Below are 25,312 nucleotides of genomic sequence, written 5' to 3'. Positions count from 1 at the left end.
CACACACCTAAGCCTCTGATGGAGCACAGCCATAGTTTCCAGTTTAACAATGTATCAAGGTGTGTCATTAATATACAGTTACATATGCTAACTCCTGTCTTATGTAAGCAATAACACACAACAAGGTGTGTTTTAGTCAGCCAGTGTGCATACGTCTTGGATGTACTGGGGCAGCGGTGTTGCTGAAGGCTATAACACACCCAGGGTGTGGGTGTATTAGCTGAGTAATCCACATTTTGTAGTGTTACTGTGTTTATTAAATACATTGAAGGGGAAATTTTAAAAGTAAATGAGAATCTGAATTATGAAGAATCAACCCACTGTGTAACTGGAAGTGAGCAAAAACATCTCAAGGAAGTAACTGAAACTGCAGGGCTACTTCTACCTTTCAAACTTCCTTTTTTGTGTATCTTCCTCACAGGTAGCAGCCAGGGGTTGAGGTTGATTTGGCTGTGGAAACAGCTGGTCCATGTTTACTGAGCCATTACTCCCTCAGATGCTGCCATTAATTTTGGTGAAGTCCTGGTCTGAGTCTTAGCTCTAAAACTGCAACCTATATATAAGGGGGAGAGATTAATGGAAACTAATTTTTTGTATATTCTACCTAATATCCATTTTTCTTAGGTTTTTTCATGTATCTTAGGAAAGAAACATTTTTGCCTTCATATTTGGACCTTGAAATTTCAGAATAATCAGTTAATTTTAAATTGAATTAGTAGTCACCTGCATCATGTGCAGGTGATTTTGCTAGAAGCTAGATCAGGTCTTAATGATCAGCCATTTTCAGTTCATTGAAGGAGAGGTATAAGCTGTGAGTGACACAGATGCACAGAAAGTGACGCAATTCTGCTGGGGCTGGTGCTCTCAGCTTCTTGGGAGTCTGCACTTTTATCTCAGATGTTTCTGCACTGTATTTTTCAGTATGCCTATGGCCAGCATTCAATTTCCATCTCTGCAATGTTTCCTTCTCTGAGCAAGAATGAACCTGTTATTGGCTGTTTTAGAAAGTATTGAGTTTGTTGGGTTTCAGTTCTTTTGCATTTTAAGGATTTTAGTTCTTAAAGCTAGTGTTGATGATCTTAAACAAACACCTGCTTTCCTTCAGCTCTGAAACTGGGGAATTTGTTTTGGCTCAAAGGACACCTATTGGACATTCACTGTTGACCTAATGCTAAAGTGATTGCCATCTTTTAGCCACCCGGTTTGCAACGTATCAAAGATGCTGGGTTATATTAATTCCACTATTAATATTGTCTTAGAAATTAAATAATCTGAACAGTAACCTTCCATTCCCCTGAAATCACTCTAAAAGTTCTTCCAAAACTTTATTTACCTATTTATTAAAACAAATTGCTGATGAAACCTTGAAGCATATCATTATATAGACTTTGACATCAGCAGAATAATTCTTGGTTTTCCCTAGTCAAAAGAGGGACAAAGCTGATGTCCAGGACAGTCAGGAATATACTTTTCCAATAGAAGTGCCTGAGTGCAGTCAGGTATTGTGTGTTGTGTGGTAACAATATGCCTCTGCACAAAAACAGGGGAAGTTTCACCACCACACAAAGCACAATGTTTAATTGCCCTGAGTTTACCTGTGCAGTTAACAACTTGAAGATGTTCTTAGCCTAATTATTGTGCTGGTTTGATACATTTAACCCAACATTTTGCTTCTCCTCTCCATAGCTGGTTGTTTCAGTTTGGTTTTTTCCCTCCATACCTTGGGCCTTGTCTAAGTTCTACAGAACTTCCCAGACTTATACTTGGCCTTGCATGCTTTGGCCTAGTTCTTAATTCTTGTAAGCCTGACCTTTGACCACTGTTCAGAGTTCAAATAATGTAAGTGACTGTTATATCTGTGAATCGTAGCATCATTTGGTTGGAAAAAAACATTGACATAATCAAGTCCAACCATTAGTCTGAGACCACCAATTCCACCAGTAAACCATGATCCTAAGCATCTGCCCAGTTTCTATTTCTAGTGCAGTATTTAGCTGGTTTGGTTGCACAATCATTTCTTTTCTTTCCAAGTTATCTTAAGTATGATAATAGGTAAACTGTTTTCTTACTGTGAATGTGGTACTTCAGAAAATGTCACCTTACAACAGGAGGTTGTAATATGTGAAGGTGTTGGTGTTTTAGAAGTCTTCCTGGAAACCAGTTAAAGAAAATAATATCATTTAGAATGTTCTCTTTAATGATCTGTCATCCTTAGTTAAGAGTCCTTAACAGGACAAAAAATAAAACTTAACATCCAGTGAATGAATAATTTCCCTAAGCAATTTGATAGCAATGTTAGAAGCAACCCATTGTGGTGAAGTCACAGAAACTGTATTCCAGTGACAGAAAGTGGAAAGTTATCTTAATTATTTATCTTCAGTATGGCAAAATTATTGTAAGCAGATATAAAAGAGGAGTAGTTAGCATCTACTTCTGCAGCTTTAGAACTGGAAAATAAATTACAGCCTATGTTAATTGGAGCTCATTTAAATATGGTGCAGATTGCCATTATCTGTGTGGTATGGCAGTATGGTTCAAAATCAAAATTTACTTAAATTTTGATTTATTAAATTTCCCCCTAAAAAATTATTAAATTTCCCCCTAAGAATTGTAGTTCAGCTCTTTCATTTATCTTGATAAATTGGAAAGTTGGTGTTGGAGTAGGAGAATGAATGAATGAATGAATGAATGACTAAAAAAATTGCTTGCTATTATTAGGGTAATTTACATAGTATAGAACAGCCCACTGACATGGGTATATTTTTCCTACCCAGTGTAGGTGTGAATCCTCAACCAAAGTTATTACATGTCTTAATCAGTTCTCCTGTATGTGACAGTAGCATTAATGGCTATGATTTTAGAGAAAAAAAAATCATTTGTATTGACTTGATGAGATCCCTGTGGTTTTAGTTTTATTTCTAAAGATTAGTAAATCTCCTACAGAAAGTTTTTGTGTTAATTCCTGCTCATTCCACAACCTTAGAAGTAATCTAATATCCCGATAACTGTAGTAACTACTTTTTGTTTAAAAATTATTTTGATGAGTGAACTATTAACAATATGAGTAACTTGATCCAAAGGAAAACAATTTAATTTGAGAAATTTGTGAAACCAAGCCTCATATGTCTGAGTTTTGCTTGGACAGATAGGTGAGGGATAGCCACTCGTGGTGTGCATCAGTGACAGACTCTTCTGCTCTTTAGTCCCAGCTAAGGTGAGGCTACAACAGAGCTCTCAACTCTCAGTAGCATTATATCAGCAAATCAAATCAGCACAGGCTCATGATGGAAAGTTGAAATGAGGAGATGTGAGTGGGTTTGAGACTGCATCTGTAGAATATTTTTGCTTTAGAGACGTTGGATCACATATAGTTGGGAATTTATGATGAGAAAATGTAGAATCTGTATTTTTATTGTGTTCTGTTTGTATTACTACAAGTATTCCAGAACTGATTCAATATTGCCCGTGAGTATGAAACAGTGTACTTGGGCAATACTCCCATTACAGCCTTGCAAATTATGTTGATTTTTATTTATCTGAATTTCCTACAAGGGAAGTAAAGTTAGAAGTCCAGGAGAACCATTGTTCAACTGGAATAGAAGAAGGGGAACATTTCTGGGTGTGTCCATTGGGTCTGCTCAGTGCAGCTGAGTAGGCTGAAAAGTAGCAGGCAGGAGGTGCTTTACAGCCTTTGTGTACTGCTATTGAAGTTGTGGTAGCATCAGACATATTTAAACATCTGTCATCAGTCTTATTCTAGTTTGATTTCTGAAAGGATAGGGAGACAGGGAAAACAAACAGCTCTGCTGGGAAGTCTTTAGAGCAGCACAATGCTTAGGAGAAACATTGTGATGATGCTAGTGAGACAGAGCATGCTTAAAAGCATGTGAGCCAAAAGACAGCAAAATAATATTTTTTTTCTTTTGTCTCATGACCTAGAGATTAATATGGCATGTGTGGTTGCTTATTATTGGGGTTTTCTGACTTTTTCTGTTGTATAACAGTCACCTGTAACTTTAGGATGTTTTATCTGTGATTTTTTTGTAACAGGTGTGGTCCTCAGGTTGAAGCTTTCATAAGCTATTCTTGATGAAATTTTCAGTTTTCTGGAAGATTACAAAGAGGAATTATGTTGTTATTATTATCTGGTTGTAGTTTTAAAAATTCTAGTGGTTTTTGTTTAACTCTGTTTTTCTGAGAACTTAATGCCTGTGGCAAGAATTTGACTCCTATTTCAACATGGTGGGTTTGCCATCCCTTGAAATTCTTCCCTATTTGAAATGTTTTTAAAAGCCTGAAACTGTTTTTAAAAAAAGTGGCAACTTCTTACATGCTCATTAAAGATTTCTTCCATATTAGAAACAAGTATCTGGAAATTCTGTTCTCCCTGAGTATGCTAAAGCTTCTTACAGTAAGCAGCTGGTTATACAGTCCCCCAACAGCTGCTACTTCCATTTAAACACTGCGTGCATCATCGCAGTCTGAGCCTGCACCTTATCTTCCCCACTCCTCAGTGCAGTAAGATTGTAAGTATGCCATACCTAAAAATAAGTATGTTCCAGTATAGGGCAAGGGAGTGAAGCAAGAGCCTGCACTTCGTGATTCTTGCTTTGGGCTAAAGTGAAACAGAGCTACGGAACTGACAGTAGAACTTCAAATTTCCCAGTATATTCTGGGTCACAAGAGCCAATGGTCTGGAAAATGTAAATTTAATGCCTGAGCTAATGTTTTCATGTCTGTTGATTTATTGTGATCTAAGGTTTGAATTCCCACTGGTTGGTCTTCTTCATGGTCTCATGGAATCAAAGCAACAACTGGAGCAAAGTCTGTGTTTTGGCTCTTTAAAATGTGCGCTTCATTTCTTACATGTGTATTTTCTGTGCTCAGTTTAGAAGTCTGCAGCTGAAAACTTTGCTTAATGTTTTAATCAGTCCTAAGAACTGATTTCCTACTGAAAGACTATAAAAAAATGGTATCTAACTGATCTCTCAGTTATTCCAGATGGGATGCTGTGGTTGTATGCATTACTGTTAAGCATAGCTCGTGTTTGTTTAGTGCTTGAGTTTGACAGATATTCAGGAGCTGAGGGCTATAACCTTGGGCAGTTGAAATTTCAGTGAAAGTGGGGGCAGCTGAGCAGTATGGCAGGGTTGAACCAGTTTTCTCATTTGAAGAGAAATAGAACATTTCAAGTTTATGGCATGTGATTCTTAATTAATCGGAAGGCCTTCTGAATATCAATGTTAACAGGTTTTTTTTTTGTTTGGGGGTTTTTTGAGGGGGTTTTGGATTTGGTTTGGGGGTTTTCTTCCAAATCTGTTACTCATGAAAATAATTTTCAGCCATTTCAGACACACCACTATAAAATGCACTCGTGAATTTGGCGTGTGATTTACATTTATGCATAGCTTTCCTTTCTAGGAAAAACATTCATTGATTTGAGCACATACTAGGTGCCTCAGGTAATCCCTCTGTGATTTTGCAATTCTGAAACCCTGGTTAAACATGAACATAATTTTTAATTAGGTTTCCCCTGTGCTGAACTTGCTGCAGCCTGGTCTGTTCTCCATTACTTTGCTGGTCAGAAGTTGTTGACCTTTAGATTATGCTGCAAAATCCATCTGTTGCTGCAGGCTTCTGTAAAGAGAGATGTAAAGAAATATTATCTCCTGTCAGTCAGCCATGTAAACAAACTTGAACACAGGCAGAGGCTCAGTTTCCAAGATCTGAGTTCATTCAAAATAAGGAGGGAGAGGAGAAGCTGTGAACCAATGCTCCTTATTCACTGGAGAATCCTCTCTCAGCTGTTGTGCCCTACTAAAATGCCACTGTCCTATTTTCAAATCCCCCTGCTCTCCGTGGGAGAAGCTGCTCTGTGGATAACCCTAACCACTAATTAAATCCTCTCCTGTGATCTAGGAAGACAAAGGCCATAACCTCCATTTGCTTATCTCTCTGTGCCCTCCCCAGTTGCCTGCTTCCAGCTTGTTCTTGTGGCAGTCTCACCCAGGAGTCTTCCTTCTTAGCAATCTGATATTTGCACTTTTTGTTGTGTACCCATCAGCTGTCTATTTCCATACCCTAACCACTCTTTGACATTTCTCCTAATTTAGTGTTTTCTGTACCACAGCCTTTAAGACTGTCTAGAGAACTTACCCTCATTTTTTCCCCCAGTGTTGATTGGTGATGTATTTAACAAGTCTTTGGGTAACTGATAAACTGCAAGTTAGTGGCCCTACTGTGTTTTGAATATGGTCATTCCAGCAACTTTTACTCATATAAATGCCACTGAGGTGTCTGAAATTTCTGAGTCAAATTTAAAATGAGACTGACAAATAGTTCTCCTAATTACAGCGCAATGAGGTTCTTGCTCCTTCGCTTGCATTACATTAATTGTCAATGCCTTTTAATTAAGCAAATTTTCCTCTGCTGATCTGGTAAGCACACTGTACTCAAGACTATTTTGGTTATGTTCTCAGATGTGTTTGCAACATTTTATAGTTTTAACTTCCTATATTTTATTATTATCTCAACTCTAAACCTGTGATTTCTGTTTCTTCTTGAAAAGCTATCGTACCCTAGTTTTACTGTACTGGCATGTCCTATGGCAATAATATTCTTTAACCTGTTGTCTTTATTAGAAGATTTCATTTAGAAAATGAAGAAAGTTTCTGCCCTTCTTGGCTCTGAGCATCTGTTCAGAGGACTCCCACAGTATATGCTTATTACAAGATTATCCTCTTCTCATAGTTTTGTGTATCTCAGTCCTTTCCACTGCCTTGCTATCCTTTCAAAAAGTGATTCCTAGTGGTGCTCACATTAAACAAGAGCAAATACACCCATAATTTTTTCTCAGAGTCAAAATCTAGATATGCTGTTCTGATATATTTGTGTCCTTGTCATATACATGCTACAAATATATGGGAACATGCTCTTCAAAAACTTCTCTGATTTCTGTTTCCCTGAGCAACATGCTCTTCAAAAACTTCTCTGATTTCTGTTTCCCTGAGCAAATTCAGAAGTGGCACCATATGAGAAGTGTCAGTTTTGAGGAGAGTCCCTCTGGTGTATGAAATTCGTGGATGGAAATGTGATAAAGGATGGACACAATTAGAAGCTGTCTCATCTCCAGGAGCTTTGTCCAGGAAGCCTTTCAAGGGGAATTATAAGGAATCATTTCAAACTGATGAAATAGCCTTTTTTTCATATAAGGTGTCCATCAGAAGACTTCCTGTTGTCTGAAATCTTCTATCTGTCTTAGAACGTTTATGTCTGTAAATACAGAGGTGCTAAAAAAAGCTTGTTGGAAATGCATGGTGGTAGTTTAGATTACTGTTTTTGTTGTTCTACAAAGTTGATTAGTATGTGTTATTTAGCAAAGTCAGTCATCCAGGTTATACTCTGAGGTGTGCACTTCTCAAAAACTTGTCTCATAAGAGACAAAGATGCCACTCTTCTTGTTTAGGGGTAGTTCTCCTTAATAGCTCAAATGTTCACCAAATGAACATACATCATCTGCAGTGGAGGTAGTAATTCATCACTATTTGCAAAGATTTTGAGAAATTGCTGTAAATTTGCATAAGAATTCACTTTCTAGAGTGACACATGAAGTATTCTTCTGAAGAAGAGGGAAAGTCTTGGACTTACACCACAAAGATCACTTTTCAGACTTCTGATTTTTGCCCGTCACACAGTTTGATCATCTCAATCTGGTTTTTCAGTATATAGAATTGTCTAAAAAAAATTAAGGTGTTACAAAAAGATATTTTAGAACAATTTGACTAATTGAGTAATAATAGGTCAGCTGGTCCCAATGGTAATTTTCCAAGAAATTGTTGAACCTGTAGTTCTGATATGCGGCCTATCAGGTAAACCATTATCTAAACTAACATTTTTAAAGGCCTCCAGGGATCATTCTGGCAGTTAACTATGACTTCTGTAAGGCTGAACTATTAGGCATGATGATAGGGAAGGGATGGGTAAACAGAAAGATAAATACAGGGGAATATGTAAGAGTCAACAGAATGTCTGTGGAGGGAAGTCATATTTATCCAGTTCTTCCAAGTGAGTCAGTAGTGTGTGAAGAATTGTAACCTGTTTGACATAGTGGACTGGGAGTTTGAAAAGGCATTTCTTAAGGCTTCTCAGTAGAACTTTCAAAAGCAGCTGTGAGAAGCCATGAGATGGAGAAATTCTTCTCACAGATTAATAGCTTAAATGGTAGAAAGTAATAAACAGCTAGTATTGCACCATAAATGTAGGTTATTTTTATAAGCCCATCAGGATCTTTGCTCTGCAATGCATTCATAAATTACCTGGAAAAGGAGATGTAGAATGATATGACAAAGATTTTTTGATGATACAGAATTATTCAAAACTAAGGATGATGGTGAAGAGTTGCAGACAATCAAAATATTGATTGAATGGGTGACAATTGTGGTAACATTCGACAATGATAAATACTGAATAATGTATATAGAGAAAAATCCTCCTAACTCTTATACAGGCCTTGAGGCTTGCTGAGGCTTGATTCAAGAAAAATGTCCATGAAGCCAGAAATGAGTAAAGAGCTCCCCTGTGGCTGGTCAGGCCCTTTTGTAGACTGGACTTGGTATAATGGCCACAAGCTCCTAATTTTGGCCAAGGTCAGCCTTCGGTCATTGTTACAATAGCCAGTCAGATGAGATAGGCTTTGTAGAGGCTTTTTGGAAGTTTGGGCTTGATAGGAAGGAAATATCTTTTCTTCGTAGTTCAGGTGCTGGGACATAGGGAAGGTGCATGCCAGTCCTTGTGCTGCAGCAGCAGGAAAAGGGCCAATTGATGGAGGACTCTGGCAAGTTATCATCTAGTGCCTAAAGTTGTCGTCCAGGAGCCTAAAGACACTTGCCTTATCCATCCTTGAGTGATAGGAGAGTGTAAAATCTGGGTCCAGAAAGACCACCTGGCCAAGGCACATTGATCACACATCCAACTTCTTCAGGAGCAGATTGGGGCATGTGTGTACATCTACTTCTTGAAAAAGTAAAAGGGTATCAGGAAGCTTGTTAGCAGCCTCCTGGCAGAGAATTACACCCCTCTAACAGATCCACAGGAAATGCAAGAAGAAAGGCCTCTCTATATACACCTTTTCTCTCTGGATCCAGTTCATTCTGGCTCTTGCCAAGCCTTGTGGGATTGACCACAAATGGTGACTGGGAACAGCTGGAGGTGTAAGAGGAGGTTTAGGCAGGGAAGATAACACTGAGTGTTGGTGTTTTTTCAGCATCTAGGTGAAGACCTAATTGGAAGGCAGGGAATCTTTCCTTCTTCAGATGACAAAAATCAGACCCAATACCTTGATTTTATGGAAAGATGGTAGCCAAGTACTTGTATCTTTAGAACGGATTTTTTTCTGGCATCTTCTAAGGTGGTCTCTTCCTTCTCACCAGCTGTATTCCAGAGGACCATATCCAGGGCTTTCTCAAGGACTCAAGAGTGCTGATGGTGGTGGTTGTTACCTTTTTATATCACTCTCTACACATAGGTGATGAGTACAGCAGTGACCTCCTCTAATGACGTAAAGGGACCTGCCCCTGTCATGAATTAAGTTTGCTGATTTTGTCCCCTAGGACAAATTTCCAGCACCTGCGCGTCTGTAGAGGGATGGCTGGGAAAACTGGATGTGGAATGATCAGGATACGTAAGGCAGTGCGCAAAGGGAAGAAAGTAGGAGAGGATTAGCAGGAGAGGAAATGGTATCTTCTCTCAAGATGTTGATCTTTATCCCTGCTAAGGAACGTTGTTTGTGTTTGGTGGCTTTGGCCAGCTGTAAGCATACCTGCTGTAAGCAGCACCTGAGAACCTACTGGAGCTTTTTGATGGTACTGTGGAGTAAACATCTATGGATAGACAGCAACCTCCATTGTTTAAAAGGACCACATTCCTTCTTCCTGGTCCAAGGGACAATCTCTTTAGATTTGTCCTGGGACCTAGCACAGGAAGGTTTTCCATGGTAAGACATGAACTTTATAGAGGGATTATTTGAAAAACACAACAAAGAACTTACTTAGTCTTCCCTATTCCATGTAATACCACCAGCACGTGTCTGGGTCTTGCTCTGACAACTGGTGTGTTCCCCTTGTGCCTGTGGGTGGTGAGGGAAGTTCTTGCAGGGAGAAGGGGCTTGGATTATGGGGGGCAAAGAGCAATTTTAGCAAGGAAGGAAAGAGAAGAATGAGAGGGAAATATGAGTGGAACAGGTTCTGGTCATGTTATATCGATTAATGTGTGCCCAACCTACTGATTCAAATGCAGGTAAAATCAGTCCGTCTGCCTGTGTGGGCTGTGGGCTTGGTTTGCATGGTAGCCATTTGAGATTGATAGTCCTGTCATGTACCAAGAGCAAAGAACTTAAGACCTAGGAGGCGGACTCTCAATCTGACCCAGCAGTCAGCACAGAGAAAAAGTAATATGTCATACAGCTGATCTGTCACAAATCCCATTAGTAAACCAAGAGTCACAGTAATGAGAGTTGCAAATAGTTCATAGGCTAAAGTGTGTTCACACAAACAAAATGTCTGTAGAACAGCTATGACTAGTTAGTTAATTAAAATGATAGATTTGCTGTAATTTATGAGTGAAACTAGATTCTAAATTCACTGAGTACGTAAATGATTGGAAATGATTAATTGGCTTTTATTAAATGAGAGGGAGGACTAGAGAGTGCTATGTTCTGAGCAACTGACATGTGATAATGACTGCTTCTGCAGAAAAGCATACTAGAAAGTCATCTGAGTCACTCATTAGCATCTACCACTGCCCTTTCTGTAAATTATAAGTCATTAAAGCCCAATATAGCTACTCTGAAACTTAAATAATAATTTTTACCTTACTAAAATGTTTTATTTGATTGTAGAGGCTGAAACCTCTTTTGAGCAGGTTGGGGAAAGTAAACCTGCTCAAAAAATCCAGAAATCCATAGCCTGTTTTATATTACTGTATTGAGGGATAAAAAATAATTTAAAGTGTTTCACTGTCAATTCACTTCTTGGTTTTACTGCAAAGAGTGATGATTTTCCTGGCAGTTCAACATGTATTTTCTAAGAATAGAGTGAGAACATCACCTCATTTTTTACAGATCATCAGATGTCCACCAGTTGGGGGAACTTTGTGTTGGGTTGAATTTAAATCAGCAGTTTAGATGTGAAAGACTCAATATCTCATTAGCAATCCCTTGATCCACCCAGTTCCCCTGGGTGCTGTTTTAGAATGATAACCCCAATCATTCTTCAAATCTTTAGATGCAATCAGTTTTATGTGCAACTCTCAGAAGATAAGACTTCCTGCTAGTTAGTTTTACCAAAAAAACCCCAGAACACCCCAAACCAAAAGAAGCAGCTCAGGTGAGCTAGGGGCTTTGATCAAACAGGTATTCTTTTTAAGTCATATTTAGTCATTTTAGATTTTGTCTCTACATGTTTTGTGCTAGGGAGTAATCCAAATATAGTATTTAAGAAAGGGTAAAGAGCTTCAAAATGAACCTCTTAGCCAATTTAGATTGGCTTGAGTCCTTGAAATAGTGCAATAAATCTATTCTTTAATGTAAAAAAATATTTTTATCCTGGCATAAAGGCAATTTCCAGATACCTTAAATTTACAAAAAAAAAAAAAAAAGGATCATAGACTTGGTTGAATCAACTATTCTTCAAAATCCCCTTTAAAATTCAAAAATCCTCTGACAAAGCACTGAGACTTTCTTTAAAAGACTCATTGTCACTATCTTGCTTACAATAATAATTTCCTTAATAGAGTGCCACTGATGTTACTTGTTCTCTCTGTGTGGTCAAGGCCTTTGTGGGTCTTTGCTGAAAGCTGGGTTGGCTGGTGTCAAGAGAAATTGAGTTTGTTCCTTTTCCTGGAACAGTAATGAGATCATCACATCAGCTTTGTGTTGTGACGTGATTAAGTTTGCAGTGTGACTCAGTTACCTTGTCCTGGAGGACAAAGTTGTAAGTTTGGTGGGCATAGGAGCAAAAGGCAGGATTTTGTGGCAGACATCCAGGTGCTCATTCTGCATCTGAAACCATTATGTTTTAAAAAGAATACAGTGTATGAGTATGCAATGACTTCTTGTTTAACAGGAATCTCTTTGCCTGCATTTCTGTAACTGTTAATATTTAAATTATTGACCTAATCAGGTTAAGCGTAAGGGCTGCAACATCTAATTTTAAGGCACACCTTGTTAATGGTAATTGTGCCAGGGCAAATGCAAAACACTGGTGTAGTTAGCTGCACATCAGCAAAAATGTGAGGAATTTTCGCTTGAAATCTCTAAAAGAAAAGTTGCTTTATGAAGTTAAAAATGCTTTATTTGTAACTGGTGCATATTTATTATGAATGCCTTCATGTGATAATAGTGCTTTATGATTTTTTTTCCATAGTCAAAATGAAAATGAGAGGGGAAAATACCCAGTTCACAGCCTGATTAGATCATAGTTGAAAGCTGGGTTGTGGATAGCCTGTTTTTACACAGTTCGATAGGACTGTCTCTTCACCTGAAGCCAAGATCGCAGAAGTGACGGGTGCTGTAAACCAGGTGTGAGATTCACTGCTGGATCTGCATGGGCAAAGTTTGTCAGAACTTTTGCATTCTGTAGGGCTGCCTTTGGTCAGTGCTGTCCATTCCTTGGACATTACATTCACCCACGAGATAACAGCAAAAATGCATAATATAAGAAAATGCTTGTTCCTCTGCTCATACTGAAATACAACTTATTTTGAGATAATAGAGCTTTCTCTCTGAAAGACTTAATCATGTAATTCAAGATTGAAGTTTAACTTGTCTCAGCTAGCATTTCATGGCAAAATAAACACAGCATCACAAAGCTGGTTAACATTCAGCCACAGCTGCTGGCCTCATATTTATTAATTTTTTTTTTGCTAGGACTTGCTTTGCACTTTTAGAGAAAAGTCACTTCCCTAATTTTTTCTCAGTAGACATTGACTTCTAGGCTGTTTGTTCAAGATAAGCATCAAAATGAGAATGCAAAGGTCAATCTCTGCTGTATTAGAGAGTTACAAGGAGAAACGGTCAGTTTGTCTTCCAGAGAATGCCCTCAAATCAAAATTAAATTACTTCCTATAGGATAAGGGTTTTCTTTGGAAATTCAGCAGATTTTGTGTTTGCAGGACTGACTTTGCCTTTGCTATGTACTTTGCTGAAAGTTTTCCTCTCATCTGTCTACCTCTTTATTTCCACCTTTTTATGACAGTCTGTGAGCTCATGCTTAAGGCTCTGAGGTGATGGCAGCAGTGGAGTTTGCCCTGCATGGTCCACCACTGCCTCTGCTGCACTGTCCTGCCTCTCTGCTGTCCCTACTCCACAGACCTGAAAACCTCTTTGAGGTCAGCATTTGTGCAGTCACACCTTCATTGGTTGTCCTAGCTAAATTTGGAACCAGAGCAAGTGAGATTAAAACAGGGATCTTATTCTCCTGCTCCTGCTTTGGGGATAGGAACCACTGGCAAAAAAAAATGGAGCAGACAGTTGGAACGGGGATTTTTTAAAGAATTTTTTTTTTTACTTTAGCAACTAAACCCAACAAAACCCCTTTGGACAACAAAACTGATGACATAACTAATCTCAATTAAAATATGTTTTATAAAAATAAGGATGCATTAAAAAATTATCCATCATGGTGCCATCAAGGCAAAGGAGTTAAAGAAGCTGTTGCTTGCTCAATTGGAAATTAATGCTACCTTTGCTGAGATAACACAGTCACCTGAATGGACTCCCCCCCATCTTTTGCAGCACAAACTGAAACAGATTACTATAAATCACCAACAAGAGTTGTTCAAGCCAGCCCACTTAACACTGCCACACAGTGAGTGCATATATACATAGGTTTCACATTCTAGCTTAGTAGTTGGTAATCTCTTGAGCTGCTTTAGCTGAAGTGCTTGTGATTGCTTGGTTCTTTACTTAATTGCATTATTTTAATTTAGCTAAAATTTGTTTAACTACACAATGGAGGAGATAAACTGGAGTATCTGTGGTAACAGTGCCAGACAGTGCTTTCTATGTGGAGAGGATAAACAGTTTAAAAAGATATTTCCTAGGTTCTACACTCATTTCTGGACACTGTGGTATATTCCTCCTTGCCTTGTCCCACTTTGGCAATCACAACTGGACATTCGCATTGGGACAAAATTGTCTGTGCCATGGCCAAGACCTGCACGGACAGCCAGTCTTTTTCCCCTTGTTCCATCTACTGTCAATTATTATGGAGAATTGTCGTGCGTCACCCTTCTTCTTACACTGCCAGGGATGAGTTACCAGCTACTTGAGTTTTATCCTTAAATAAAATGAGTGTTGGTCTTCCCTGACTCCTGTAATTAACAGTAAAGCATTATGTTGCCATTCATGCCACTAGTTAGAGAGATCATGTTGGACTCACGGCCTTTGTATCTTTTTCTTCTATTTTTGATAGAAGACTGCCAGGTTTAAGATTGTGATCCTGACATAAGAGCACTTCATACATGTGTGGAAATGGCAGTTGGTAAGAAAAGATGAAGGTGGCTGCACAGCACTGTGTTGAAAGAAAGGGCTGACTTCTCTTTGCAAGTTTCTTCTGGAAATCATTTAACCTTGTCTTGAAGCCCATTTGTTTTTGCAGTTGCAGCAAAGAAACTCCACAGTGTTTATATTCATCTGTATTTTGAAATATAATTATAAAGGACAATAGGATGGTATTACGTTGGAGATATCTTCAAGAATTTCTCTTATGCACAGGAACTAAAACTCAACAAATTGAGAAAAGCTAAAGAAAGCTCCCCCAGGAACCTCTTCCTGCCAGTTCTTGATGAAACTGATTCTCAGCCAAGTGTGAGTTGAGGCAGAGAAGAAAATTCATGTGAACTCATCAAATCAGTTGTTTCTTGACATCACTAAAACAGCGGGGCTCATAAACTATGAAGTGTGTGGAGTCCCAACACAACTTAATGGACAGGCAAGTGTTGACAGAACCCAAAACCTGAATGTACTGACGACTTGTGGTTATCTGCATTGTGAGGTGCAGTGAGGGAGGATGACCTCTGAAGTAGCTGTGAATGCTTACTCACAACTTGGCCTACTGAACCATTCATTCTGTGTTAAGTATTATTATGTTTATTTGGAATAAGTAGTGTAAGTCTGTAAGTATATGTGTGTCTGTGTTAAGTGCACATTTGGAATGGTATTTTGTTCGATGGTCGTTTTCACAACTGACATTTTTCAGTCAATCTGCAACGGCTGCTCTTTAGTGACACTGATGGGGATGGGAAAATCAAAAGTGGGATCTCTTCTTAATTTTGGAGAGCACCAAGAATGAGAAGTCTTTATTCCAGTGGCTGGCATATTGCAGACTTAAGTTCCTGGGGGAAGCTACTTACCCATTTGTTCGGAACATGTTTGCTTTCTGAGATACCCCCCCAGCAATTATCACTGTGCTGGTATTTGGATACTGGAAGCCCAGTATGGTTATAAAGAGGTACAGGAGCTGTCTAAAAAGCAACACTGCCATGGTTAGCAATGAGAAATAGGCTCTTTTCACACAGGCAGCTGTTCGGCTTTGGGTTGTGTAGTGAAACTGGCAGTTCTGAAACCTGCAACCTGTTTATTCAATTCCTAATTCGAGGCCAGTGTAATTTCCAGTGACTATCACTGTTGTTTTCGTTATGGAGTCCTAATTCATTGTTTCTGTGGGCACAAAAGTATTGCTGGACTCATTTGGTGTTTCAGCGCACTGTAATTTTACATAGTGCAATACTGTTGAGATTGCCAAGCTGTGTCATCTGTTGGGCTCATCACTATTACTTCCTTTTGACCTCCTCTCTGTAATTACACATGGATGACTGACTTGCTGCTGTAAAGATACATAAATGCAACTGGACTTGTTAAATGAAAAACAGACTAAAATGATTCTCTCCGAGGTCAGTGAGAGCCAATGAGGTAGCTGTTTGCTCCCTGCCAGGCAGCCAGAGCCATCTGTCACATGACAATAAGCAAGCATTGATTTCAGAAGTCCATTTGTTTTTATGACAGTTTTTACAATTTTATGGAAATTGAACCATTATATCAAGCATAATTTTCCTCAGAAATTGGTGTTTTATAGACTTATATCCCTGTTCAGTCATTTACATTCCTAGTTGCATTTTACATGAAGCATGAATACACTGATCGTTTTTCCCCCAATTACAAAAATCTTCAGAGCATCTTTCTGGATTTTGGCAGGAGCAGGGGTGATTTTGTTTTTCTCCTGTATATGCAAGACTGTCCATGTTTGGAACTTAAAGAAAACCTCAAGGTGTCTGAGTTTTATGTGCCCCTGGAAATCAGTCTGTAGGGGCTACAAAGGAACTAATGTTTGATGCTTTAATATTACCTCAAAATCATAGTTCAGAATGATTTTTCTAACAAGACATGGCTACTCTTTTTATTCTTTACAAATGAGTTTTTCATAATCTGCGTTAATTCTTAATTTAACTCATCATATTCCTACTTTTCTTGGAATAGTAAATTGAACTCATCAAGCCAAGTTGTAGAGATGTGTAATTTTAGAGTCTTGTGTTCAAGTCCAGATTATGACAAATGTGAGCATGAGCCATCTAATTTAGCTTCATCCTCCATGAAAGTTGATCAATGCTATATAGAGGTTCTGCTCAGGGACAGTTAGGGATTTTGCATACTAGATCAGACTTGAATTGCACAGACAGCTTGGACAGCTCTGTTCACTCTGCCTTCATTAAGGCATAGTAGTGTTTTATCTTTATGAGGTGCATTTTAAAGCAGGACAAGGAACTATGTCAGGCTGTAGGTATCATGTTTTGGAAGCTGTATGCATTAAACTTCAAATTCCTCAGTTAACTGACACTTCTTGGCTGTTCCTAGGGCTTTGCCTGGTTCACCTGAGCGTTGCTGCATGGCTTTTCAAGGGTTTGTGTCCTTAGACAAAACAGCATTTATTAAATTGGTAATTGCTTGGTTGCTTGCATACTTCTCCTGTATGGTAATTGCCATTTAAAGGTCAGCACTTTCCAGTATGTTCTGGGTGTCACGGGCTCTCCTAATAATGAGAAAATGAGTAATCTGTGGTAATGATTCTTACCCTTCCAAGTGTGTAAATGCTTGAAATTATTTGAATTGTCAAAGCATGTGTGGTGGGCTGACCTTGGTTGGATGCCAGGTACCCACCATGCTGCTTCATCACTTCCCAGCTTTTCTCTCCCCAGGGGAGAGAAAATAAGATGTAAAACCAGTCATAGTTTGAGATAAGGCAGTTCACTAAAGCAAAAGTGAAAGTTTGCATGCACACAAATGTGTGAGTGAAAAATCTCAATTCAGCTGTACTAGATGAAGAGCATGTATTTGAAAGTAAAGAAGATCATCCCTAACCCATGGAGTGTGTCAATGAAAGTTTGATATAACTCCAAAAAAAACTTTGCAGTTAGACTATTTTGTGGTTTTACAGGGAGACATAAGGGTTGACAGATGTTGAAATTCAAGGATCTTATTCACAGATTGAATTACGAGGCCATAAAAGACAGTGTCACTGGGAAAAGAGTTATGGGTCAGCATTTAAGAAGTATTGAGAGTTACTTGTCAGAAGCTCTTTTAGGAGACAATATGATTAGAGAAAAACTATGAAGGATATTTGAACATGAGAGGTTCAGAGAATGATGAACTTGAGGGGAAATCTAAATGTTCAGTGAACCTGTGTGTTTTAGTGTTTGTTCATAACTATTTTTTAGTTTGCTTTGCTCCACGACCACCAGGAGCTTCTATAACAGCTCCTAAAGGAACATAAATGTAGAATCTGAACTGTGGTAATAAAAAAATCCTTTCAGTGGATTTCCCTGTTTCTTTTATAAGGACGAAGTTACAAGAGAGTAGCCAAGCGTGAGGGGTACCTGGGAGATGGTGGTCTCACCAGTTCCAGCAAGGTGAGGACAGGCAGCTGCTTGGAAGCTACAGGAAGAGGGATCGAGGGCTTGCAAGTTTTGTGTAAGCTTAGTATATGGCCCAATTTGGCTAAAGCTGATATTTGAGGCTGGCTGGGATCATTGTTTGGACAGAGTGAAACTGGTCTGAAGTAGTACTTCAGGGAGTCGTTAGCACGTAGGTGACAGATGAACCTGTGTTTGCAGATGAGATCACCAGCAACAGGATGGCAAGTGCTTATTTCCAGTGTCATATAGATGTTGGGCTGGCTTCTGAGCATGCATAACTTGTCAACACTACAGCCCTGTGCAGAAGTCTCCTCTAGCACCTTTGAGTCATGTTTTGCCAGAAAGAACTGCAGTTTACTTTTGCTAATAAAGCTGTTGTGGTCAGCTGGTTGTGTAATGGATGTAAGGAGGTTGCCCTATCCAGTTCTGTTAAGTCAAATATTTTAAACTCACTTATTAAAGAGGGTGGAAACTGCAATAATGGATATTTTCTGGATCATAGAGACACTTCTGAAAGCGAGCTGAGAGCACCACTTGCAATAAAACCAAATTTTAAAAATCAAACAAGATAGAGAGTACCTTCTGTTCAATAATTACCCTGCAGTTTTACGAATCTTCTCTTATGTTCAGACAATGCCCCTTAGAGTTGGTAATTTTACAATTTTACAACAATCACAGAGCATGCCTCTGTGTGCAAAATGTATATGCTGAAGGGCAGAGAATAGCCTCAGAGTGAATAGGTGTCAGGAAACATCCAAAATCAATTAACGATTATCTATCGTGCGGGAGACAAGCCTCGTCTGTCTGTGAATAGTCCTCGAGCCAGTGTGGAGCTCAGGCTGCCGGGAAACTGGGACGGTTCCAAGTTACCCGTAGGAATGGCTTTGAACTTAGAGTAAACCTCCACACACATATACAAATTAGAAGAAAACAAAACACCTTGAATGAAATCTTGGCCTTATCAAAATCAAAAGGTGCTTGTTGACTTCAGTGGAACAAGAATTTTATCCATAAAGAGAAAAAAAAAAGATTCTTGAACTCTAAAATCAGAGGTAAGCTGTCTGATGTAGTGTGGGGTTGGGTTTCCTTTTGGTCACAGATACCTGCTTGTTTTCACATGTATTTGCAGGATCTGAAGGCCAGAAAGTCTTTGTAATTGTGTGTCTGCAATCCCTGACTGCAATATGCTTGCCAAAGCACACCTGGAACACTCATGCTTTTCTAAGTTTCATTTCTTGTTTTTATGGTCCAGCAGCATTGCTCAGGCCTGTTCAAATGACTTGGCAATTAGTAACATAAATATAACTTGTCCGACTTGATTTGTTCTTCCCACACACACATTCTGTGTGTCTCTCCAGCTGGAAACATGTGTAGAGAGAAGAGTAGCAAGGAAGCAATGCTGTGAAGGTTTTTACCATTTAGAATGAGATCTCCTACACTATGGAGAGCAAAAATAACTTGTGGCCGTCCTAGTGAACATACAATGTCCCTGTAAGCACATTGCCCTTAAATGTTCCTCTGCTACACCAGCAGAGACTGGCAAGAGTTACCATTAATTTTCATTAAACAACCTGTAAATTGGCTGCACCTTAGTGCTTTAGAGGGTACTATCCCACAGACCTGCTGACAGCACGTAATTAATGTCAGATTAAACACCTCACAAAAGACCACTGTATATATCTGGGATTTTTGTTGCTAGTTTTAGTTGTTTTGCTTTTGTATTTTAGAAAATTGCTGCCGCAGATGTAAAATTACCCTCATCACTAGAGTGCTTCCCTGGTAAATGGGAGTTCATGTTTGACTTCTCCTACCTGGAGAGCCATGCTGCCAATTGCCTCCCTGCCAAGTCCCCATGTTATTCAGTCCCTGTGTGGGAACCATCCAAACCTCCCTGCGCTCCCCAACCAGTGGAAACCCTGCTGCAGCAACAAAATGTGACCCTCACTTGCCTAGAAAAGGGGAGAGGACTACAGGAATGCCCGAGAGCCCATAGCCTGCTGAGGAGGCACTAAGAAAAGGCACTGTGATCTGTGCTGTCTGGACCGTGAGCTTTCACTGGCTGTGCTAGCAACCTGAGCTCCAGAGAAGAGAGTGAATTTGGATAACTTCATTCTCCATAGGAGGTTTCCATGCCCTTCAGCAGCAGCACTCCCCATGCACTGTGCAGGTATCTCAGTCCCTGCTTGGGATTCCTCTTTGGGGGCTGATAATTAAATCATCACAGCCTCTACTTTATAGGCTCCAAATGCTTTATTGGGTCTGGCACTTCAGTACACAAAGGTAGGGCTGCATGACTTAGTAAGAGTGTGCAAGCCTACAGAAGTGAGAGATTCATCTGATCCGTCATGGGAAATGATGAGTTCATTTATTATAATTCCTCTGGGCACTGCCAGTTTAGTGTATGTGTTTGGAGAGCAATTTATAACGAAATAAATGCTTATATTTGGTAAGTCCACAGCCAATGAATCTGTTAGTTTTAGTTCACCTGCATGAGTCCCTGGTTGCAGTACTTGCTTGGTTATTGTGCTCCTCTGTTGAGAAGGAATGGCTGCATATTTCTGGCCGTGTCATTGTGAGTTGTGAATGACGAACCAAGTGACATGACTCATTTGATTACTGCAGTGCTTGTGAATAGCTCAGCATTGACAGCCTGGGAGGAAAAGTACCATTAAATGCCCTGGGATAGGCGTAAGATGGGTCACAACACTAGAAGGTTTTCCCCTCCAGCCCAGGCATTGTGCCTCATTTCTGAAGTTACTATCCCATTGACTTATTTGCTGGGCTGTCACATCAGCTCTAGCAATGTTTTTAACACCACTATATTTCTTGACATTTGTTCCTTTAAAAATGGGAATAAGGTCACACTATAAGCAGCTGTGAATAGCCATCAACTTTCAGTCACCACCAGCCTGGATGACATTTGAAACAGTAGCTTTGGTTGGGGATGAAAAGCTCTGTGTCCTACTGACAGTGCCTTCAGACAGTCAAAGATGGAAGTAGGAATGAGAAGTCTGAGATGCATGTTTAGAATTGTAGGAACAGCACTTACTATGAAGACATTATTTGAAAGAGTGTCTAGAGGGCAGTAGGAGTGTTCTCAATTCTTTAATGTTTTTTTGTCTGGAAACCTAATTTTTAGTATTATATTTCATGTCCGACAAAGGGTTCCAGTTAGTCCACAGGGAAGATGTATTGCTGATTGTTTTTCCTGCAGTATTAGCTGAAGGTACAAGTTCCTTTCGCAGGAAAGCTTCTAATAAGGGATAAGTGATACTTTATTCACAGCATGCATCAATATTCAGGTGATGCTGACATTGGACCTGTGAGTAGGTAGTTCTGATAAATCAACCCACAGCAGCTTCTGCCTTACCCATATGGCTGCTCTCAGCCTGTGCCAGTAAAGTTGAGCAAGAACTGAGTACCTGTAATTAGCTTAATTATATTAAATTTTGATGAAAATGTAAGGAAGAATTGCTTTATATGTGTGTTTGGGAAAGAGAAAGAAACAGTTTGTGAGAAAGAAGTACATTTTGAGCCGTCTTGCTTGTTGTATCTGTGTATGCAGACAAGGTAGTACCTTGTCGAAAAGCATCTGTTAAGCATGCAAATGGTGAACATCCCCAGCAGTTCTTTATTTTAAAAGATAGTACTTGAAGCTGAATGTGCTCCCAAGACCTTTTCTTCAACCATGAAAAAGTTTCAAATAAAAAGCTCCTTATTTTTGCATTATTTTCCAGTTTGTTTCACAGACATCAAGCTTATGATTCACTAGAAATCTCAACAAAGAAGAATTTCTTTCTCTTAAAAATGGTGAGACAGTAATTTACTGCCTAGGTCATTTCTTTCCATTGTAAATTACAAAATGTGACTTAAAACTAATCAGAGAAAGCAGTTCAGCATTATGAAACCAATCTTAACAGAAGTAATTTCCCTTTAAGTTTCTATGCTTTCTTCAAATTTGAATTTCAAAAATCCCTTCTTAGAGCAAGAATGCAAGACTCCTTGGTTTATTAGCGAGGTAGATATTCCAGTGGAAATGGTTTATATTATAACTTTTCCTGCACTCATCTTTAGCATCACCATAATATCTGAATAGTTTTCTTGAATTTTTGGAAATACCGATCATTTCATATCAACCATTATTGTATAAAGGTATTCCTTATGGCTCACCCTTGTTTAACAGGATTGAGGAGTGGAGAGGTGCTGAATGGTTGTGGGCTTAATAAAGAAAAGTAATTTTGAAATTCTTGTTCAATTGCAGTGAGTGTACAACTAAACTGAGATTTAATTGCATTTTTAATTAAAAGAATAACTATTGATTATGTCATTGAATCTGTGTTGCAGCCAGCCCTAACAAACAGCAATATTACAAGAGGTCATTAAACTAGTTGTTAAAATTCCAAATGAATGAGAACTAGAATTGGTGTGGGTAAAAGGCGCAGCAATGGTGGGTAGAAGGAAAAGATAACAAAGTGAAAAATATATTAATTTCTCAAATTTTGGTGAATGGTGGTTTTATGTCCTGTCATAATTTATTATAATCTACGGAACAAAAGGAAGATGAAACTGGCACCATTTCTAAATAAAAAACAGGACTAAAGTTTCATCTTGAAAGTGAACAGTGATCCAGGTAATATTTCTCACGAGCTCCTGTGATGCAGGATGTAATCTGTCATGTGCAAGAGACCCTCAAATTGCTCAGGGAGCAATCAGATCTACTCAGATTGAGATAAGGAGCAAAAAGAGCCAGTGATCAGAGCATGGGAGTGCTGACAAAAACCATAGGCAGCTGTGGCTGAGCTGGCTCCTGGGTGCTGGCAACTCACCCTGTATTCAACCTGCAGTTTTCCTGCTAGCACAGAGTTGGTCCTCTCCCAGGCCCATGGAGTGGGTGCCTGGTGGTGGATAGGAGGCATTTTTCTGGACACTGGTGATGAAGAGCTGGTGGGGAAGCCCCAGCTGCCCACACAAATCTGTGCAACCCCATTTAGTCTGGATGAGTTCTCTGTGGGCATAGGTGGCACTGCTGATTGGACAGGTTGGTTCTTCACCAACACCCCTTGGCTTGGATGAAGCAGGTAGTTGGCACTCTCAAGAAAATGTGTTCTAAATTTGGGTTACACTTAATCTAAATGAACTGGAGGCAGCTCATGCTGATCCTCTCCCTCCTCGTGCTACCACTTTTACAGCTGAAAGGATCTTACTGAAGCATTTTGTTAGCCTGGGGAGTAGCCCCTGTGGATGGATACCATGGGAGCTCATTGCTTGTGGCTGAAAGCTGCTCTGCACAGTGAAGTGTAACAGGGTGATGGTGAGATGATCTCGTGGGTGTTTCTGTTTCAATGTTCTACAATATCTGTGCATATAAAGCCATTTTAGTCTTTTCTATTCAAATGCATTGTATGCACAGAAATGTGTTCTTAATAGTGGCACAAGGCATGCTGCAGCATGGGCAGGCTTATAGTCAGACCCCATGACTCAGCTGGACTAAGTTATTGTTTGAAATAGATCATTTTGGAATTAAACCTTTTTCTTCTTACCAGGTTTTATAGTTGAGCATATTTTGAATGTTCTCTGTATGATGCCGTTGGCTATTTTTTGAAGAGACCGTGAGGGTTGTACAAATGTCAGCACCCAAAAGTTAGGATGTAGCAGAATGAGAGATATCTGTAACCTTTATTTGACCTGATAGTTTAATGGAGCAAGATTCAGTCCTAGTGACCTTCCTTCCCTGTGACCTCTTGGCTTTTTAAAGTGTGCAGGATGAGCAAGGGGCACAAATGTGGAAAGTGCAAGGAATGTGGCAAGGGCTGGTGAGCTGCAGTAGCTGCAGGGAAATGGGTGGTAGAGGCATGAGCACTCTTTAGGAACAGAAAGCAATGTCTTGTGGTGGAAGTACTTTTCTCCCTGTATTGCTCTTGTTATACGTGGTGGTGTTTTCACATTCAGAACCCAGATTACAAAACATTTTCTGTGTCTAGCAGGTATCAAGTAGAGAAGACTGGATTTCTGAAATATAAACTGAGAGAATCAGATATAAACTTCAACAGAGTAAAAAGGTTTAACCATTGTAATCAGGATTTACCAATGATTTGTGCTTAGGTAATTGTATCACTGGGTTTTTTCCAACACACAGGATATGTTTTGGTTTACTTCAGGCAGGTCCCTGTACCCTGTAAGTGCTAAACTGCAGGATGTTACGATTATAGATGTAGTGACACTGTTGTTGCAGAATCACTGCTGATAAATTATGGTGGGATGGCAGCTGTAAATACAGCTTCTGTAGTGATTTAAGAGGGAGATGTGAAGGCGTGTTGCCCAGATGCATGATCAATGGTAAATAGGGCCAGCCACAGCACGCTAAAGCTTACAAGTCCTTGCCAGATTTTGGGATTAGAAGTCATCGTTTCAAGCATTAACTCCTCCGGTATCAAAATAGTCAGCTGCTCTGGTCCTCCCCTTTTCCTTTCTCTTCAGCTAAGATTTACTTACCTTTGCAAGCAGGAACTGACACACAAACCAGGTTTTTTAGTAATTTCTTTGAGATCCAAGAGGTTTTCAGCAAGCTGCCAAGTATTCAGTGTCTGTTCAAGCTACAGTGCATGAGGCTTCATGTCGTGTTCCCCGTGACCTTCCTGTTCACCTGCTTAACCGTCAGGAAATGTGTGGCTGTGTGGAGCTGGGTAGTTGTACTACTTAAGGCTGGAGGAACAATAAACTAGTCATTGCGGATTCGTGTAATAAACCACACCAGCAGCAAAATCAGCTATAATCAGGATTCATTTGATGCAAAAGGGCAAATAGCTTTGGTCACTGAGCACCCTGCTCTGTAGGTGACAGTCCTGTGCAGATAACACTCCGAATGACTGATGATGGCCAAGAAAAATTTCCATATGCAGTTACCAGCTTTGCAGTGATTTTAACCTGGTTTCTCTCAGAGAAACCTCACATGACCTGATCTGAAGGCTGGTAGAAGCTTGGTTACTTTTTGCCTGAAGTGACAAATGAAAATAACTCTCTCCTCAAGATATCCCTGGGATTCTGACTACATGGGACTTGTATTTGCATTGATACCAAGGATGAAATCAGGATTGGCAGACTGTGATATGTGAATTTGCACACATACAGGGACTCAGAACATGAGCGAATATTGTTAACTACGGCAAGACATTTTAGATGGCGTCTGCCTAAAATTCAGGAAAAGGGATTTTCTCATGGGTCTCTTCAATGTCACATTCCATTTAATTTTAATAAATGCTGTAATTTGTTTCCTTCTCTTTTATCCCACAAAAATGACAGAGAAGAATCTTTTGCTAAGCCTTTGGTAAAGGTTCTTTCTTTTTGTTCC

General features: G+C 39.4%; 1 protein-coding gene across 5 annotated transcripts in view; it reads left to right on the top strand.

The window, feature by feature from the left end:
• ULK4 (unc-51 like kinase 4) overlaps positions 1-25,312 on the top strand; it is a 215,276-nt gene that overhangs the window by 186,321 nt on the left and 3,643 nt on the right. The gene's annotated exons all lie outside the window — the stretch shown is intronic.

This window comes from Chamaea fasciata, unplaced genomic scaffold (genome assembly GCF_029207755.1).
Source record: "Chamaea fasciata isolate MVZ Bird 193981 ecotype frontalis unplaced genomic scaffold, bChaFas1.0.hap1 SCAF_1, whole genome shotgun sequence".
Lineage (NCBI taxonomy): Eukaryota > Metazoa > Chordata > Aves > Passeriformes > Sylviidae > Chamaea > Chamaea fasciata.
This window is presented reverse-complemented; position numbering and strand designations above follow the sequence as displayed.